The sequence below is a fragment of the Colias croceus genome, chromosome 26 (genome assembly GCF_905220415.1).
Source record: "Colias croceus chromosome 26, ilColCroc2.1".
Lineage (NCBI taxonomy): Eukaryota > Metazoa > Arthropoda > Insecta > Lepidoptera > Pieridae > Colias > Colias croceus.
In genome coordinates, this window is record NC_059562.1 from 4,066,248 (window position 1) to 4,087,390 (window position 21,143).

The window sequence follows — 21,143 nt, forward strand, 5'->3', positions numbered from 1 at the left end:
AAATTTATTTTTATTCAAAAATGACGAAAAGGTTCGATTAGAAAAAGGAGTTTCCAATTTGATAATTTGATATGAAACAATTCTAGTCTATAACAACTGTAGTAACTCTAATTTCGTTTGGACATTTTTTTACACTCTAATTAGTTAAGTGTCAAAAAATATTTAGCGAACTTTGTCAGAATCTAAACTGAAGCTAGATAAAATATAGTTATTATTACCTCTATTTACCTTTCCTTCTAAAAATTTAATCTGTATTTTATGAACAACCGCTTTTCATTAATCTAATTGAAGTCAATTTGAGGTAAACTCAGCCAAAAAGATTTCCCGCCCCCGGGTGGGCTCGAACCACCAACCTTTCGGTTAACAGCCGAACGCGCTAGCCATTGCGCCACGGAGGCTATATCTCTAGGTATGAATACAAAATTCAAGCTTTTGTTTCAAAATATGATTCAAAATTTCTCCCTTTATATGTTTGACAACACAATATCTTACTATAAAATCTTCCCTATCTACTTTAGTTATTATAACTCTATCTTCGAAGGCAAATATATTGCTCTAGATTTTACAGATAAGCATCATAAAGAGTAGAATAATAATAATAAAAAATCTTAAGAAGGAAGAAATCTGCTGTCTCCGGTAGAGTTAAGTAAATTAATAATTAAATATAAATAAATGTTTTGAAATAAATATGGCGTTGTTTTTTTAAATGGAAAATTGAACCATACAATTCATGTTTCTTGTAATAAGCAAGAGTAAAAGAAAACATAAAATGAGAAATAAAAGTTCAATTGATTAAAAATTAAAATCTTTGCTCGCATAAAAAATTGACATTGATGTAAACCTTTTCAGGATAAAAACTTTTCAATATAAAGTATTGCCGGTTTCAGAAGTACAATTTAACAAAATGGAGTAATTACTTAAACAATATTCTTACAAAGTAAATGACAAAAATAAAGAGAAACATCTGTTTAAACTTTAAATGCCAATTAAAAATAAAACCTATTGACGATCTATTTATTTGTTCAGCTTATTATACGTCACAAAATGGTACATAATTTGGAAAAAAGCTTTATGAAATAACAGAATAAAATGAAAATAGTATATCATACATTAATGTTGGCAATCGTATTTGCCGTTACGCTACCAGATAAGAAATGTGGGTGTAATGAGGGTAGTACAAAAGAGCTAATGTTAAGGCGACACAATACTATACAATAATACAAATAATGTTTCTTGCATTGACATCTTCAATGCTAAACATGCTAAGAAACATTCAACCTTAACTAATGACCTTAGGGTTGATTTTGCTAAAATAATCATAATATTTATAATCAAAGTGACCTCCTACGGGTGTACACTATTAATCTTAGCGTAACTAATTTTCTTTGTAAGTTAATGGAAATAGAAAATAATTTATATTATGCCGGTAAAATAGAAATGTTCTCAAAATACACATCTGCCTATAGAAGCACTTAATCAAAGGAAAACTGTAGAATCTTTTAAGCAAATTGTTTCAATAACAATTTACTTTACGTCGAAGTGAAGGCTATTTTCTACAATTTTCTAGTGAGCCTGATAGTCTAAGAGCTGGCGGGAATTAAAAATGTAAAATTGTGAGGATAGATCGATTTATTTATGTATGTATGTATATTTGTTCTTTTTGCACACGAAAATCAATACACGGATTTTGATAGTACCAGATTAACTATAAGCTATGGAAATACTTAGGTACCTTTTTCCACAGGTTCGGCCTTAGGTGAAACCGCGTGAAACCACTAGTATAATACAATAAATGCGAAAGCTCGGTGCAAAAGCTTGTAAGAATTTATTGAATGAATGTTTGTTACTCTTTCACTCGAAAATCACTGAACGGATTTTGATAATACTTAGCATTAATATATCTTTAAAAATAAAAATCATTCATTAAGTAACAATACATTGACGTAACACAATTTAAACTCGACGATCGCCTCAACTTGGTTTAAATCTTTGCTAGAGATGACCGGCGCCTTCCACACTAGACATAGCCAGTATTGTACAGTATACAAACTTCTGAAATTTCTTTCTGTACAACGTATGTAAGCTTTAGAAAAATTTGCTATTGCCCGCGAATTCGTGAAACGGCGCTCCACATAGTAGGTATACTCAGTATAGCATGTAATTAATACACTACTTTATTTTATTTATTACTAGCAGTCCGCCCCGGCTTCGCCCGTGGTACATATTTACGTTTTCTCTACATAAGAACCACCCTCGTACTTCAAGGAATATAATAAAAAAAGAATTAACGAAATCGGTTCAGCCGTTCTCAAGTTATGCGCTTACCAACACATTTTGGGATTCATTTTTATATTATAGATATTACTTTCGCTTTAAATCTTATGTCACCGTTTTTATCGCCATCTCTCAGACCACAAGTCAAGCTTCAACAAACACTAGACTTTTATCATTGAATCTAGGTCACAAGAAACTCTTGAAGAGCAAACACTAGCATAGAAATTGTTATATACTGATCCGTGTTATCGGTTTTATATAGTTCGTTACAATAGTTATGACCTTATTAAATTCGTCTTATAGTATCCAAATCTCTTCTCCAGTAGTATCCAAATTCTCCTTACTAGCGGTCCGACCCGGTTTCGCCTGTGGTACCTGCATGTTTACGTTTTTTTTCATAAGAACCATCCTCGTACCTACTTCAAGGAATAGATTCCGCAGCGCACGCGATGACAGAATTTTTATTAAGGAATTTTATACACCTTGGGTTACATTATTGCATTTTTGGTAAGAATCTCTATTTTTTTTTGAAAATGCAATATAGCCTATGTTGCTCAGTGAAGATGCAGCTTTGTAATGGTGAAAGAATTTTTGAAATCGGTCCAGTAGTTTATGCGTGAAAACCTGTATGGATACATACATACATACATACAAACCTTTCCTCTTTATAATATTAGTATAGATATTATCCCTAACCTACTCATTTTTTTTTTAATTTATGTTCACTTTCATTCATTTACATCTTAAAATCATTTCGATAATATTAATAGTATAAAAATGTAGAGACAACTCTCCTTTTATTATTTTGTTGGTAAGGTCAACAAAAAACAATCAATAAAAACAAATACAAAGAATATATTTAAACATAAACTATTTCATCCAGAAAACTTGACTTTTTTATATTGCAGATTTCTGAACGCATAGATTTCACATAGCCCGATATAACACAAAGTGACATACAACTAATTGCTTTTCTGTCCCTTGTTCTACGGAGCCATTAGCGTAAGTGACGAGTTTATCTCTCCGACATCGACCATATAAATATATTTTAAATCTTTTATACGGTATAGCAGAAGAAATTTAAGTGACTTCAAGGATATATCGATGGTATAGTAAAATCTATACTTTAATATTATAAAGCTGAAGAGTTATTTTTTTAATGGTTTGAACGTCCTAATCTCGGGAACTACTGGTCTGATTTGAAAAATTATTTCGGTGTTAGATGGCCCATTCATCTCGCTAAGACCAACAAGAGCGGAGTACAGTTCTCGTTCTCGTTCTCGTGCTATAAAGTTTATAAATAGTAGGCTATAATACACGTTTTTTGTGTAGCTTAGGAATAAGACATCGGTCATAACTCATAATCCTCCTATTTCCTACTAATATTATAAATGCAAAAGTTTGTGAGGATGGATGTATGTGTTTGTGTATGTATATTTCTTACTCTTTCACGCAAATAAAACTGAACCGTCAACCGATTACAATGAAATTTAGCACACACATAGAAGGCTACTTGGATTAACACATAGGATAGGTTCTACCCTGGAAATCCCACGGGAACGGGAACTATGCGGGTTTTTATTTGAAGTTTTAAGTATATAAAGTACTTAATTAAAAGATGATATTATAATAGGAATAGGATATAATTTTAGAAATAAAGAACATACAAGGCACACTATTATAATATAACGTCTAACGAAAGAAATATAAAAACGAAAAGTAATAATGGCAAATATTATGCAGTGTGCTAATGGAAAAGGAGATTTAGATATATTTTTTGTTATAAATAATATTCCAAGAAAGACATTTTTAATTCCATTAAATGTTAGTATAGGTACTGTTCTCATTTTACGACTATTAATAATTAATAACCATATTATAGAGATGAGGCCTTTTTAGAGCAAAACACAGGAGTAAATTATTTTTTCAATGCTATATTAAAAACCATATTGATTTCTTTCATACAGATCATTGACTATAATTTTTTGTCTAGAAGTAAATTACATTTATGATCATTATTATGTTTAGGGATTTATACATACTATAATCTATCTTTCTTCTTTTCTAAAAATAACATTCTACACTCATAAATCCCAATTTTTGTTCATACATACGAATATATAATTTTTTTTTCATTTTTCTCTAAGCATTTGTATTAATACTTGAAGTCACATACAAATCAAGCATTTGAGAATAAAACTTCAGTAAAAAATGTCTGAGTCATCGAGCTAGCGAGTCTACTTAATATCTTTTGTAACCTAGCTGGTACGTACGTAGAGTAAATAAAAAACAGACATGGCAAAATATTTGTATTTATTTATCAATTACAACGTGTTCTTGTTACAGATGTAACATTGAAAAGGCTGGTGGAGTGGTTAGTGACTTGCTCTGCTGCACGTGGATCCACTGCTGGCTTTGGCTGCCTCCTGGTGTCCCTGAAAAAATAAAATTTGATTAACATTCTGGTGTTCTCTTCCTGGTTTTCATGTACAAAAAAAAATGATAATATAGTAGTCTACGATTATTTAATAATTCTTTGGTATATTTTGATATATTATATAATTTCATATCATGTAAGATTAATTTGTATCTAATATTGACATGATTTTAAAAGAGCAACTATGGAGTTTCTTGCCGGTTCTTCTTCATAGATACTGCTTTCCAAATCGGTGGTAAATGTTAGAAATATTTTATCAGTTATGACGATTCAAAAGTGCTTCTAGAAGATGTCTAATTGAATAAATAAATGTTTGAGTTTGTTTGAGTTAAAGTTTATTTTGTACCTGATTAAATACAATAAACGGATTTGCGTATAAATTACTAAGTTAGTAATAGGTACTTGAAATGATAACAATATCCACATACAGTTGTTTTATCGCATATTTTAGTACTTATTTTTTAATATTGTAAAACGAATAATTAATATGTATTTTCTTTAAGGTAGGTTTTCTTCTAGGTACACATCTGTTCATAGCTTGCTCTATGTGGACGCGTCACTTTTTTGTCGGCACATAACAAAGTTTTTGCCGACGTCATTAAGAATTGTACTCGTTTTAATTATTGTATTGAGATCTGATGTATATCTAGCGATTAGTGAATTGCTGGAATATCTGTTTTAAGCTAACTTTGATTAATTCATAGAGAATTAAGATATTTTACCGTTCATTTGTTGTTTTATTTTAATTCTACTGACAATTAACCATTTTAACAAATTTTATAAGAATAGTTTCATTATGTAATCAATATCACTTTACAGTATGAAACGAAGTCGCTTCCCGCTGTCTTTTTGTATCTTTAAAACTGCGCAACGGATTGTGATGCAGTTTTCTCATAGATAGCGTGGGTCAAGGTTTATTTGTTTATTGAATACATAGTATATATTTTGTATCAGTTTTACTCCCTTGAGAAGCCAGGGTGGGTCGCTAGTTTGATATAATATAGTAGATTAGTAATATTTTTAGTATCGTAATCTATAAGAAAACTAGCTTTCCGGTCGCGGCTTCGCTCGTACTACATAATTATATGCATATACATATTATAATGTATACCTCTTGTTTACTATGAAAATCATAGAAATGCTACAAAAAATACTTCCATTTAATTTTACATCAATATTCATCTCAGCGTATAAAACATAGATAAGGTCCAAATGCGCCGAATATATTTAACAACTATACAGTCGTTAGCACATAATCTAAGTCGTAACTCGCAACTTGAGTGGAACAAAGTTGGAACAAGTGTTGGTGTTAGTTCCATTCGAATCGGAACACGTACCGCGGCTGGCAACATATTTACTGAATGTAAGTGAAAAACAACGGACGCTATACTAGGAAATTTACTAAGTACACAGTTTTAGTTTATTAATTTCGGTTAGAAAATCTATTATAAAGCTAAAGATTATATTATGCTTGTAAATAAGCTATAAGCTATAAGCTTATCTATACTAATAATATTATAAAGCTGAAGAGTTTGTTTGTTTGTTTGTTTGAACGCGCTTATCTCGGGAACTACTGGACCGATATGAAAAATTCTTTCGGTGTTAGATAGCTCATTTATCGAGGAAGGCTATAGGGTATATATCATCACGCTACGACCAACAGGAGTGGAGCCACGGGGGTGAAACCGCGTGGAGCAGCTAGTAAATTATAAAGCTGAAGAGTTTGTTTGTTTGAACGCGCTAATCTCAGGAACTACTGGTCCGATTTGAAAAATTATTTCGGTGTTAGATAGCCCATTTATCGAGGAAGACTATAGGCTATATATCATTACGCTAAGACCAACAGGAGCGCAGCTAGTAATAAATAAATATTTCAGGACAATTTTCACACACGTCACGATCTTACTAAGCTTTCGCTTGTGTTATGGAAATCAGATGGCTGTTATACATACAATATATATACATAATTTTTAAATAAATACTTATATAGATAATTAACACACAGACACAGAACAGACATCTATGTTTATCACACAAATATTTGCCCTGGGTGGGAATCGAATCCACAAGCTCTGGCTAAGAAGGCAGGGTCACTACCAACCGAGCCAACCGGCCAGTTAATTGTCTTTCAACCGCCCTAATAAAGAAGGTTACGTTTAGATAGTCGTCTATTTTATTTTTTTGGGTTCAATGATTCTTTTCTTTTTGAAAGCTGATTCCATATATACTTTGTATAGTTTGACAATTTGAAGTTAGACTTGCATATTTAGTAGATCGTTTTTAATAAAGAATATATATGTACGTCCACATAATATTTTCTTTGTAACATTTAAAAGAACTTAACATAAAGGTGGTGAACTGTGAATCCATTAAGATATCCTACTACATATTAAAAGTGCCTCCATATGCCATTTAAGCTGTAAATATTATTATAATAAAATACGCAATTAGCAAGTGAAATATGTACTGATGCAAAGTCGGATACATTCCAAAGTATAATATTTCAGTTCACTTTAGATGACACTTATCCGATGCGTTCATATTGCAATAAAAACATCTTATACCTCTATAAATGCAATGCAAGCTGATTTAATCGCTATGTCGTTGGATTTAAATCGATAATTGTGTGAAGTGTGGATAAGGGTCTGTATACACGAGTTTGGGTTGACCGTGACGGTCTATATTCGATAGTCATTCCTTTGTATCAAAATGAGCGAAAATCTCCATTAAATCTTCCGATATTTTAAAGAACAATGGATCAAGTGGCTCTGTGTTAGGTTTTCTTAATACACATAAAAACGATAAGACCGAAAATGATAAATTTGGGCACATAGTAACGTTTTAATCTGTAAATAGGAGTCATAAAATTACTGGAAATTTATTTGACAGCTACCTACCACTTTCTTAATGTACTGTTGATATATTTAAATCGCGATTCTTACATTTCTAAACAAATACTATTACTAGATATTAAATACATATTTTCATACATTCTAATAAAAACTCTACTTCACCTTTTACTCGAAAACATTTCAACCGCTCGTGTATAGCAAGCCTTAATCTGCATGTATCACAGTGTAGAACAAGTATTATAATAATTCTGTTCAATTAAAACGCGTGATAGTGCCATCTCGTTACAGGCTCCGTAAGTTGCAATTTATTTTGCAAATTAATTGCGAGAATACTTGCCAAGTGAAAATCATGACCTTTTGATCTTGAAAATAGATAAAAACGGGAAATATATACCTAGTTATTCTATAATATTAGGCATCCATCAATTTTATGTGCGAAATACTCTATTTTTTATAAACCATTAATAATGAAAACCTTATACTAATTAAAGAACGTATGTACACTCGTTTAAACCATGTATAATAATATTAATACAATAATGCACAAAATATAGTCTTAAGTTAAATCTAGAACATAATGAATAGCGACATATTATTACACACGTAAATTTACGCTAAAATATACCGATATACTTATACGTGTTACATACCATATACTTAGCCAACCAAAAATTACATCATAACTACCAACATTCAAAAACCAACAAGCCACTTCACAAAATAAATTCAATTAAAACAGTTTCCAGGGGCTATAACATCCCTTCTCCACTGTAATCATTGATCAAAGTACACTTAAATAAATGTTCTTGACTCTGTCCTAACTAACGAGCAATTTAGAATGCATTTTATGTCAAATAAACTAACACGTGCTTCAACAATAAATAGATCTTGGCGACGATGGGGCGCGGCTTAAGTTATAAGAAAACGCGGGAAGAAATTAATTTATTAAATGACGGTAAAAAGGAATTATTGGAATTGTACACGGTTTACTCTGTTATTACGCAAAGGATGGCCAAATATACAAACTTCGAATACATTTTTATGTAAAAGTGAAAAGTCGAAGCCCAAAAAAAGCCCATGAAAGCTCTCTGTCTTCCTATACAGAGCTTTTTACACTTTTTATATTGCATTTCAATGCTGAACCACGATTTTATTTATTTTCTTGGATATCCTAATATAATAAGCAATTACTTTAACATTAAATACTGAAGAAATAAGCTAAAAGAAATGAGGCAAATGTACTCTACATATACAGTATATTTTTATTTTATTTAATACACTTTTTGATAGTCATACACTTACGCAAAAGTGACCTTCATGTATAGAGCGTATACAATATATAAGTAAGTACTCGTATTTATTGTAATTACCCCAATTACAGTATAAAATACAAAGTCAGTAAAAATAACACTAAACATTATCCCCTACGATGAAGGTAACAAAGTAGCGCCTAACTATCTCTACCAGACAACCTTAAAATTAAAATCTATCAACTTATACCATAGCCCAGCTTCACCCGCGACCAACAGCTGCCTTTACAGCTAGTGGATTAAAACAATTGATTAATTCAAGTGCAACACTGAATGGACTTTCTGGATCCCTTCCAGATGCTAACATGTCCTGTACACTATCTGGTTCTCTTTATACTATGCTATCTGTTAGTCTGTCTATCCGGTTCTCAGAAATGGCTCTCATATTTACCCGTAAGTGCACTGCGGATATTTTATTGTTAGGGTAATGATACTAATGGATTAGCTTGGAATAAATGTGTTGTTTTAAAAGTTGTTTATGGATGGAGTAGTTGTGTTTGAAATAATGTTCGGACAAAAGCTTGTTATTATAATATAAAAATATACAAGTACAATGATTGATGAGGGTATTTTACCAGATTTCCACCCGCGGCTTCGTCCGCGTTTTCAGAGTAAAAACCGCATAGTGCCCGTTCCTGTGGAGTTTCCTGTATAAAAATAGCCTATTTCTTGTTCTGGGTCTTCAGCTACCTATATAACCAATTTCACTGTAATTGGTTCATCCATGCATCTAACCATTTGTGAGGAACAAACATTCGCATTTATAATATTAGTAGAATTAAAACATAATTTTTTTTATCAAGATTGTAAATAAACGTTTCCATAAATCATAACGTACTTGTTATCTTTTTACACGCTTTATATTAGCTTCACCTGTATGTTTGTATGTTTGTAACCGACTTCTTTGGGCGCAATTTTGACCCACTTTAAACGGCCAGATTTCGTTCAAACTTTGTAGATTTATTGAGGACCGATGACAATACACTAATTTGTTTAAATTTTCTATTTTTTAGTTCGGTTTTCTATAAAAAGCGTGTTTTTTAGTTTTTTTAAACTATTATTATTATTACATTATGTTTATAATAAAATGTAAACATGCCAAAATTTGTTTACATTCTCATCGAACTCTAGCGAAGTAGATAAGATACAGTCGGCTTCATTGATGCAATTCTAAATAATATTATAAATGCGAAAGTAACTGTCTGTTTTTTCTTCACGCCTATTAAGGTACGACTGAACCGATTTGGATGAAATTTTGTGAGAAGATAGTTTAAAATCTGAAGGAGGATATAAGTATAGGATAGGTGTTATCCACGAAATTGCACATAAATGAGAGATGTGCTTTTCCTTTGACTATGCAGGCAAGGCCGCCGGCGAAAGGCTGTGTTGCTAAACGCTAAACTCAAGAATGGCTGAACCGATTTCGTTAGTCCTTTTTTTAAGTTATTTTTTGAAGTCCACCCCTGCTTGTATTCTGTAAAATTAATGTCATCATTATTTAATAGTTTTAAATATAGATTAAATCTATTTCCAAGCTTGAACGGAATATTTGCGGTTCAATCTTCAGTTTAGTATTTGAGAGAGAATCAATTAATAAATAGTTTCATTTGTAAGCCAGAATTACAAAACTAAGTATAGGTTTTTATATTATATTATGTGGTATTTATTATCTTATCATATAACTGAGGCGTGTAGACGTGTAGACGTAGCGGCGCCTTAAAGCTTCGAAGGGAAATAAAAATACTTATACAAATAAATAAATTCAAACAGATGATAACCGGTTATTAAGAAGATTAATTTCCTTATGCAAAATATAAGCTAAGTATCTCACCAACACAAAAAACGTGGAAATCACATTTAATACAGGCATACCTTTGAATAATCGCGAAATAAATTACTACATTTTTTACTCATCATTTCGTTCATTTTAAAATCCGGTGTGACGAATTACATGAAATTATTTATTAAAAATGTCCTCTGATGCAAAAAAAGATGACGTATTTCGGGTTATTGACCTCGCTTATTGGATGTAAAGGTATCGTACACTTGCCACTGTCCAATATTCAGATTTACAAGCGTCAAGCCAGATTTACGTATTTTTAACGTTTATACAAACGAATTCTTTTCAACACAAAAATAAGTTTATATATTTGGTGCGTTTTATCAATTTAAATTAGATATTTATGTATATGGATTGCAAATCTATATGAGAAATTGAAAACTGGTATTGATATGATTTTGGAAACAATTTATATTTTATACTGATATTGATATTTGACTAGTCAAAACCACTTACAAAAATCGAAGCTTTTGAAAGTTCCATGATATGTTGCCTATTTTATCTATCACTAGCGGTCCGCCCCGACTTCGCCCGTGGTACACAATAAAAGCGTGCGTGGTTCGCAATAAAAGGTAGCCTATGTTCTTTCTCAGGGTCTAAAGATTGTCTGTGCTAAATTTCATTAAAATCGGTCCAGTTGTTTATGCGGTAAACCATACATAGGTACATACATACATTACATACATACATAATTACAAACCTTTCCTCTTTATAATATTAGTATAGATATTGTAAAGTTTGTTATGTCAAGTTATAATAAGAAACTAATATCAATCTGTTTTCTCAATTATATTCTTTTTTTTTTTCATTTAAATGCATTTTTTGTAAACATATGACACGATTGAAACTTGAAAGCAGATTTAGCTTAGCCAGTGAATTCTAAGTGTGAAACAATCTGACGATATTTATAAAAACATATACTAACATAAACATCGAACCATAGTTCTTTTTAACAAACACGCAAATATTATGTTTAGCATTAATAAACAATATGTTATATATTCCGTATTCATAGTAACATAATTCGATTGGCCGACCATAATATTGTTTTGATATTAATTAAATTACAATTATTAGTTAGTAAATTAAATTGTAACATATTTCAGCTTTTCCGGAACCGAATTGTTTGTATGACCACTATAATAATGCTATTATTGAGCGGCCTCATTGAAAGTGTTTAATGATATTTTTGCCATTAAACAATTTTAAACAATTAACTGTAACAAACAGATTTTTCGTTTTCAATTTTAATAATATTCGCCAAGTAGCCAGTAGGTTCTTATCTATAGTATCTTTATAAAATGGGCTATTTATAAACTTAAGATAATTTTATAAATTCACTAACTTTAAACATATTTAACCCTACAGTAGTCGCGTATCTAAAAGTGACGTGTGTGTTCGAGTGGTCTACAAGGTTATACCATTTTTAAAACAAGAAAAAGTACACAAATAAATTAAAAAGTCTGTTTATTTATTCATAAATCTTTATTACAATATATTTTCTATTTATATCTAATAATCAACAAAATATACAACCATATCTTTTATGATAAAATAACAACTACAAAACTATTTTTGTTGATACCTCGTTTTCAGTTGTAATATCACACAATTCACATTACATGAGATCAAAAAAATATATACTTAAAAAACCTAGTCTAATCAGTATTTTACAAACAAAATAAGCATACAATATCAAAATGGTCAGAACATAATATAAACTTTTTGCACGTACTGCACACCTTTTGTGTGTTTAAATTACGGGCTCCATTGCAGTCATGGTACCGACCAAAATCATTTCTTCGAATTGGTCCTGAAAATAAATATTTCTTAGTTCTTCCACACCAAGAAACCCGGCCATCGACATTCTTGGTGTGGAAGAACTAAGAAATCATTTATTTTGTGTGAAAGGATTCTTGGCAATGGTATAAATAATTTAAAAGTCTGTAACATTATTTTTAAAATCGACTTTAAAAATAATCTTACAGACTTTTAAATTATTAATTCAATAATGTATTTATTTATATTTGCTGGTATGAGACCGCGAATGTTGTTGTACAATCACACGCACCCGACTCTCCGCGTTGCACTGAGTGCATGCAGCAGTTATTCAACTTAGAGTAAACGAAGGATGAAATAACTGGAGCTAATAGATTTTTATAAATTTGCAATTTTATATGATTGGATTACACGTGTAGACCACGCGACAACCGTAGGGTTAAATTGGTTTATTCTACATGCTTATATTTACTTATTTATAAGATTTGAAATTATTTTTGTTAGTTTGTCTTACCTTCACGCCGCACATTTTTATATTTGGAGAAAGAAAAGAGGAGTAAATTAAGGAGGGTAGATATATAATATAGGGTACCTACTTCTTACCGTAGTGAAACATCCCATTTCCATGGGAATATCTATTGAAATATAGAATTATTAAATCTAAAATCATCAATACAAAAAAAATATACCGGCCGAATTGATTACCTCCTCCTTTTTTTGAAGTCGGTTAAAAATAGACGTCTCATCTTTAGGTACCTAATGAACACACGATCGAACCCACGGCACATAACTAACACAGCCCACCAACGATTTAATAGACCCCTAAATGATAAACATGATTGTTCATTTCGGTCTATCACCCCCAAATTGTTATCGCTTCAAGTGTTTTGTTCCGGGAGTGACCCCTGGACATCCTGTCACGTATGATTGATGAACTCATCACTTTTGGCTTAATTAGACGGTCCAAACTGATATTATTTTGTTAGTGCCTATTTATGGGCAATATAATTTGTAAAGTTTGTTCATTGTTCATTTGATTTAAATGTACCAACAGTTTATTCTTTACGAAAGAAAAGTGCAATGAACTTACCTTTAATGTATCTTTTATATTGTAATGGTTTTTCATCACCTTTGAATGTATATTAACAACTATCACGTCCAATTGTCTTGTATTAACTACTTCGCTCTGTTAATCAATAAAATATTGATGACGGATGAGGGTAGTCGTGAATTAATGCGAATGTTATTAATTTGCCTACCCTCTTTATGTGAAATGAAAGCGAATGTGGTTACCAGCCTATACGTTTTTATAACTATTAATTTAATTTAGCAAAGTTACACAAAAATAGCGAACAGAAATAGATTTTAAAAATTTACCAATGCCGTGTTTAATTTCTAATTGACAGCGAGATAAACTTTAATGATTGACTTTATCATCGTTATTGACGAAATAGACAAACAAAGTAACAATAAAATAATTTGGTGTTTAATTTCCTATTTTCAGAGAGATAATAAAATTTGAATGATTGACTTTATCAGCGTAATTGATGAAATAAGAATATAAATAAACTAAATTCTAAGATAATGAGGCGTCAGATACGTCTCTCATATTCTATCATCGGGTCTATTTGTCAGCGTGAATCCAATTGACCTTGCTGACACCTAGTGTGATAATTTTATCTATCCCACACATGTATCTAGGTCTAAACTCTAGACATATCTAAACTAAGGGGACACTGTATGTAACCTTTGATCTCGATAATAGAGTTAGAGAAATATTTATGCAATAAGTAACATACTTATAAGTAAATAAAGTAAAAATGAATAATGGTGAATGCGATATTGATAACTATTTTTAAGTTTAAATAAATACAGACATAACCCTTACCTGCTATATGTGTTAACCACTAAAATTATTTCTCTGTTATGCGTGTTTTACGAATCCACTGCGGTTATAAAACTAAGATCATAAAAACTTATGCATATACGTGGTGTTATGTATAAAGTTTATCCAAGACGTTCCAGTATATCATAAAATCACTTCAACATTAATTTTCCTTCTTAAAAGACTAACGAACGTATACATTACTATACTAGAATTCATTATTCATAATTAGCTCCTCATTAGATCCATTCATAAGGCCCTAACTTCATAAATAATGGTGCATCTACACACTCGAGATCGCCAATTGCCTCGTCACTGGGCGAAACAGTTAAAGTGTCTTCACGAACCACTGTTCACACATTCGTAGGTAGTACAGTAAGTTGGTGTTTGCCATTCGTGCCCTTTTATTAATGAAACCCACTCTTAACGCAAATAGGCGATACTCAATGCTAATAAATAAAATACTGTTTTTATATGCGTGATAATTCTTAGACGGGCCCGGATCCACAAGACGATCAGCCTCGCGAAGCAATTTCTACGCGAAGCAGCTTGGTCAGTAATGACTAATGACGTAGCTCGGACGAGGCAAACGCGCGTGCCGTCTTCGCCTCGCTATTGGCACGAATGTAAATGCACCATAAAAGTTGTATTCCACCACAAAGCTATTAAGTAGCTGACAAGGCTGACGTCACACTCGCGTGTCCAATAACGTACAAACGAACGTCGAAGCGATTCGATTTACAATTTTGACGGTCCACTTGACGTCGCGCCGCTGACGTCTGTAATTACATGCGGCTCCGCGTGGCGGCGCTAGTTGCCACTTCAGTTTGGATAGATTAAAAATACGACGCCCGTGAAGGGTTGAACTGGTTTTTTTATGCTAAGGATGATACAGACAGGTAGGTACTTTGGTATATACATAATAATGTACGAGTGTTAATTAAACAATATTTATTAACAGTCATACCTTCAATTATTTCTACTCTGAAATTGAAGATTTAATCATAAAAGTGCAGTGTAACCTTAAATACTTCTCACTTAGTAGAAGATACTAGATATAATTTTGTTTCATGTCCTTTTTGTAATATTTATAAGTAACTTTAATTCCTACGAGAATAAGGTGTTAACTAATAGCGAATTTTCTTTACAGAAACTACATTGGTCCTTACTTTTGCAATATCAAAATTATAAAGCTTCATCTTACAAGAATTTAACCCTGAAACCGCCAAATCAAAACCATCCCAAGATTTAATTCAGTAAATGACAAACAGAAAACGCGCCACAAACACAATATATAATAATTTACATACAAACACCGAAGGAACCCGGTCCCAAATCCAGGGATTAACATCAAAGGACCACCGCAATTCTGAAAATGCGTTTTTATAGAATATCCTCTTTGATGAAGATTTTGTCGTGAAACACTCTGGAATTGAGGAGTTTAGCCGATTATATTCCATCTTGTTTCATGGGTTAGATACTTTGAGACGTTATTGGATCTCAGGATAGACTGGGCTTTTTTAAATTAAACGTTTATAGGTATCTTAATGGTGATAAGCTTTTCGGAGTTCAGGGATATCGAGATACACGTGCAAGTTATTTTGAAGTGTTTGCGCGTGATGGTGACGTAATTATGCTCATTAGGCTAGATGAATAATTTTCTTACATAAACTAGCAATGAGAATTAGGCGCGTCACACACGGTGAAGATACTATAATATTTTATGTTAAGATTCTCTAATATAAAACGTTATAGTATCTTAAGGTATCCGGTATCAGCGTTCTAACCATCATTTTTCTTTTTGTCATTGCGTACTAAGACCCCTGTAGAACCGCCATCCTGTTACAAATGACCCACAAAATTTCGGGTCATTTGTACCGGATACCTTAAGATACTATAACGTTTTATATTAGAGAATCTTAACATAAAATATTATAGTATCATCCGTGTGTGACGCGCTTTAGCCTACTCGTGTGATATTTTCTCTTATCTTCTCAGTAGAAACACATATTATTCATTTAAATGTATGTAGACTGCACAAATGTAGGTATTATTAATTTTCTTATTTTTGTCAAATTATTAAGTAAATTCATTTAAATCGTTTACATTTAAAGTCTTGTACTGCCGTAAAATTGTGGTAAATAATATTCACAAATATGAAATGTATGTAATTAGGTAAATACATGACTATTCGCTACATTAACGCTGTTTGCTTGTTATAATAATATAATACGTATATATTTTGAGTACAAAATCACACTACCATTAACCGTAGTAAAATAACAATTTTAATTGTTTGTTTGAACACGATAATCTCCAAATTTAATACGTTTTCAAAATTTGCACTGTTAAACCCTGTTAAGCTAAGATATACCTATTATCATGCAGGTACATAGGTTCACCGTTCATGAGGATCTATACGTTCATTATTACCTAACCAAGTGCAAATATATGTATAACATTATCCGTACATTTTACAAAATATATTATAGCATATAGCATTTTACATACACAGTTCAAATAAAATATTATTTATGTATAACTCATTCGATTACTCAAAACCAAATTGGATGAACGTAAATATTCGCCGAATATTGTATTCGCCGTTATTGTTAATCCAATAATTCGCCCATTAAATAAAACCGATGTGAAAATAAAATATCTGCTTGACATGTGAGAGCATTTTAATGTTTTATTTTTGATTTTTTAAATGTAAATGCGCATTTGGAAGTTGGTTTTGAAACTGGTTTGTTGTTCTATGTATAATGCACACACACAAAAACATATTGTAACTGCGAATGGCAGCTTTATTGCTCAACTAGCTACTCCGCACGGTTTCACCCCCGTGGCTTCACTTCCGTTGATCGTATCGTGATGGTCTATAGCCTATAGCCTTCCTCGATAAATGAGCTATCTAACACCGGAAGAATTTTTCAAATTCGACCAGTAGTTCCCGAGATTAGCGCGTTCAAACAAACAAACAAACTCTTCAGCTTTATAATATTAGTATAGATAGCAGTTTCTTTCATGCAACCAGTACTTACAAGGTAAGGACAGATAAAAGTATACGAGAAGATGCGTACAAAAATCATCACATCGTATCATGCGTACAAGAATATCTATTGGGCTTTTATTAATGGTACTTATATGAGTAAATAAAGGGCTAAAATATGACAAAAAAATGAATTTCCGTTAAATACCTTAGAATCAAATTACAAAGACTACTTGTTTAACCATGTTTATGTTAACTAGCGCTTTCATATGGCTTCGATTGTAAGACCTAGGGAAGAGCGGGTAAAAACGAAAAAAAATAATAAGCCGTTACAATATTCAATACAGAAATGATACTTTGCAAATTGCATCAGGATGCATTAGGTATTCAGAAATTATAACCTTTTATTTATTTATTTATTTTATTTCATAATAACAAGTTTTAAACGGTTTAAAATATTGAATTAAGTAGATACCTACGTAGTTCATTTTGTTCTAGTAATGTTTTCTGTTTCATTTGGCTCAGTGCAATGCATTAGTATACCTAGTATTATTTTTGAAAAAGCTGAGATTTCTTTTTTATTGTTTATAATCGTTCAAAAAAATTATTTTGTTAATTATTAGTTATCAAAAAGTTATTTTGATGGTTTCCTACTATGAATGAAAAGTGGCGAATACTATGAAAATTTTCATATTTTTACGTAATTTACAATCTACATAAAGCAATTTAAAATAGCAATCTAATGGCATTGGCAGAGTGCACTCAACTCCTCCATTTCGGTTTAATCCTTCTGGTGATATGCACAGCGACCGTTCGGAAACTACATAGATTAGCCGTTTTTGACGTGTTCTGAATTAATTGAAACAAACATCCATTTTGTTTTGCTATTGCAATGTAAGTGCAGGTTTGTATTGTTATACAATAATAAGGACTACTTTTGTAGGCGTATTAGTTTAGATAAAATGGACTTTTTTGTAAAAATGTTCAAAGAACATGTTATTTTACTTTTTTTTTAATTTAATTAATAACAACCTAGTAAAAATTCAACTAAAAACCTTAACTTTTAAAATATACCTATATCCAATATTGCAATGTGTAATTGCTTCAAAATGTTAACATTTTGAAGCAATTACACAAAGATTACTTCTTTGTATACTTATTATAATTATATACCTATTACCTACTTAGGTAATGAATAAAAGTCAAGTTTAAGAACTATTTTTTTTTGTTACCTACTTGTTTCTTAATAACGACATAAAATTTGTACCACTCACGGAATTATAATTTACTTCTAAATGACCCTTAAGTGCATTTAACGTCGGAATCTTTCAGTAGGTACGAATTAAATCATAAATGCTATCAACATTATACAATATTAATTATGAAGAATGTAAATATTTCAAACTGTGAGTTATTTGACTTTAACCAAAAATGCTCTAACTTCTAAGGTCGTATATAAAGAAGTACATATTTTTGAAATATAGGTAGGTATTAAGTAGGTACCTATAAACTACATAAATGTATAAATTTAGAATAAAACATTCGTTTTCATACATTCAACAAAACTATTCAGTTACACATAAATAATTTAACTTTGAATATTCCAAAAGTTCTTATGCAAATGAATCTTCGTTAAGTTTAGATGTCTAACTTTTTTACGACACTGTAGATGTTGTAGATACTGCATTAAAAAATGCATTAAAAGCAATTCCTCATGTCTGTTAACATAATTTTTAATGAGGTTAATTTAATCTTCGACGTTCGCTTCATTAAATTTTATGTGCTCGATGTACAAGTATGATACTCAACCTAGATTTTTACATTGAAGATGATGCAAGAAAAAAGCCTTTTAAATACTCTTTTCATGTTATGCTACGTTAATTTCTACGTTCTTTAATCTATTTGCGTGTTATCAATATCCAAATCAAGATAATGCGTCCAATAAGAAACTTAATACCGAACCCACCCAAACGCTGTAAATTCGATTACAGATAGCATTAAGCATAGCAAGCGCCAAGCGCTAAGTCGCTGAGCTTTTGCTGTTGAATAGTTAGCGTAGGCAGGAGACAAAGACCCCACAAGCCCGGCCACTTACCGCGACTACGTAGGTTTTTATTATCTTTATCTCCTTACCAACGATGCTGTTCAATCGAAGACTACGAGCGGCCGACGCACTCAACATAACACGTGCATTACTCACAAAATATTTTCATAAAAGCGAACCAAACGCACCCGACCGACCGCACCCCGCCCCCTTCGCCCGCGCCTCGCAAAACCAGTTCAGTCCGTGCCCGGTCGCCGTGCGCGTCGGTAGTTCGTCGAGGTGCCCCGCTATCACGTTACGATAAACCATACAAAACCAAACCAGTGTTGTGGATTTATAGTGTTCCTGTGAGATTGTGCCATTTCACCTTGTGATGTTTTGTGTTACGTTCGTTATAGTGTTGGATTTCTCTTAAAAGTGTTGGACAGGTTCCGCCTGCCGCGGCCAGACGCCTTTCCTCCGATCTCGGGATATCATTAAGGTATTTATTGTTACACCGGCTCATTGTTGTAAGGAATTCTTTCCAACATCGTGTAGTTGAATCGATAGTTTGAATTCGGTTGCCCGCGAGTGGCTGGCTTCGGATGCGTGCTTGTAAATGCGGTTTGTTGGATATTTATAAGGACCAAGGATTAGCGTAGTTGATGCGCGCAGCGTGATAGCAGGCCGTAAACATTCAGGAAGCAGGTTTAGACTCGGTGTTCAGAAATGCTCATTAACGGTATTGTAAAGATGAAGCGATAATAGTTACTCATCATTAGTTAGCAATTACCTAATATTTCACGTTTACATGTTTGATGTAAATAAAAGGTTTGAACTCTGAGGTGCCGCGGTCGAGTCAAATATCACAATACATTCAAGAAAAAGCTCTCACCAAAGCTTTTAGAACGTGAGCTTTTATTTTTTTTTAATCTCATACCTCATATTTTGTGCTTTTGAGCTTTTTAGAACAGTGCACTGATATTTTACAAGCTTTTATTGTAACGCATAGAACTTTACAGAGCTACTTATTAAGTTTGAAACGTTCTATTTTCAAAAATCTTGAGAGGGTATTACCTATTACCTGCGTTTTAATACGAAATAAGGTATTAGACCTTTTTAAACAAACTAAAACGAACTTAGCGAGCTTTTACTAACATTACCATATTATTTCATTCATTTTGTGGTAGATACCTACCTATATTCCGAAAAAAATATCAACACAACAAATAAGTACCTACAAAAAGAAAAGACATTTCCCCAGCCTAATTAAAAAGATGCGCTTGTGAGATTTGTTATCTGTGCCCAATAGATGGCGTAACTCCCGCGAAAACAAAGAGGTTTCATTAATTCGAAGGCACTAACAATTTGAATCGAAGCCTGCTAATTAAACAAGACATAATGGATAGCTCTGTTAACCCGATTTCAAAACAGTAATCAGTAACGGTAGGAAATTTGGATTTTATTGCTAGGTATATTACAGATTCAATGAACTTTGTGTTATGTAAGTTACGTCTTGTAGGTATACCTAGGTACCTATAGTTATTTCTTGTCTTTTTTACATGTGGAATTATCGAAGGTCGGTAGAAATGTGTGAAATACCTACCACGAGTGTATAAAATATTTACCATATTTATCTAGCTTTGAGGGTAACGGTGGAAATTTAAGGTCAGTTAAACTTTAAAGGTCCGGGTATGGTCTACACCATACCCGGACCTTACTACCACTACTGGTTAACATGCAACATCGTC

At 32.0% G+C, this 21,143-nt stretch overlaps 1 protein-coding gene and 1 non-coding gene across 3 annotated transcripts in view; one reads left to right on the forward strand and one right to left on the reverse strand.

Moving 5' to 3' along the window:
- Nucleotides 1-325: 325 nt before the first annotated feature.
- On the reverse strand, nt 326-398 carry Trnan-guu. The gene has a single exon. It is a non-coding gene; the product is annotated as a tRNA-Asn (tRNA).
- Nucleotides 399-19,666: 19,268 nt separating this feature from the next.
- LOC123703500 (latrophilin Cirl) overlaps nt 19,667-21,143 on the forward strand; it is a 265,780-nt gene continuing 264,303 nt past the window's right edge. For both annotated transcript variants that reach the window (XM_045651525.1, XM_045651526.1), the window contains exon 1: nt 19,667-19,894. The gene's annotated coding sequence lies outside the window, so the exon portion shown is untranslated. The remainder of the gene's footprint in view (nt 19,895-21,143) is intronic.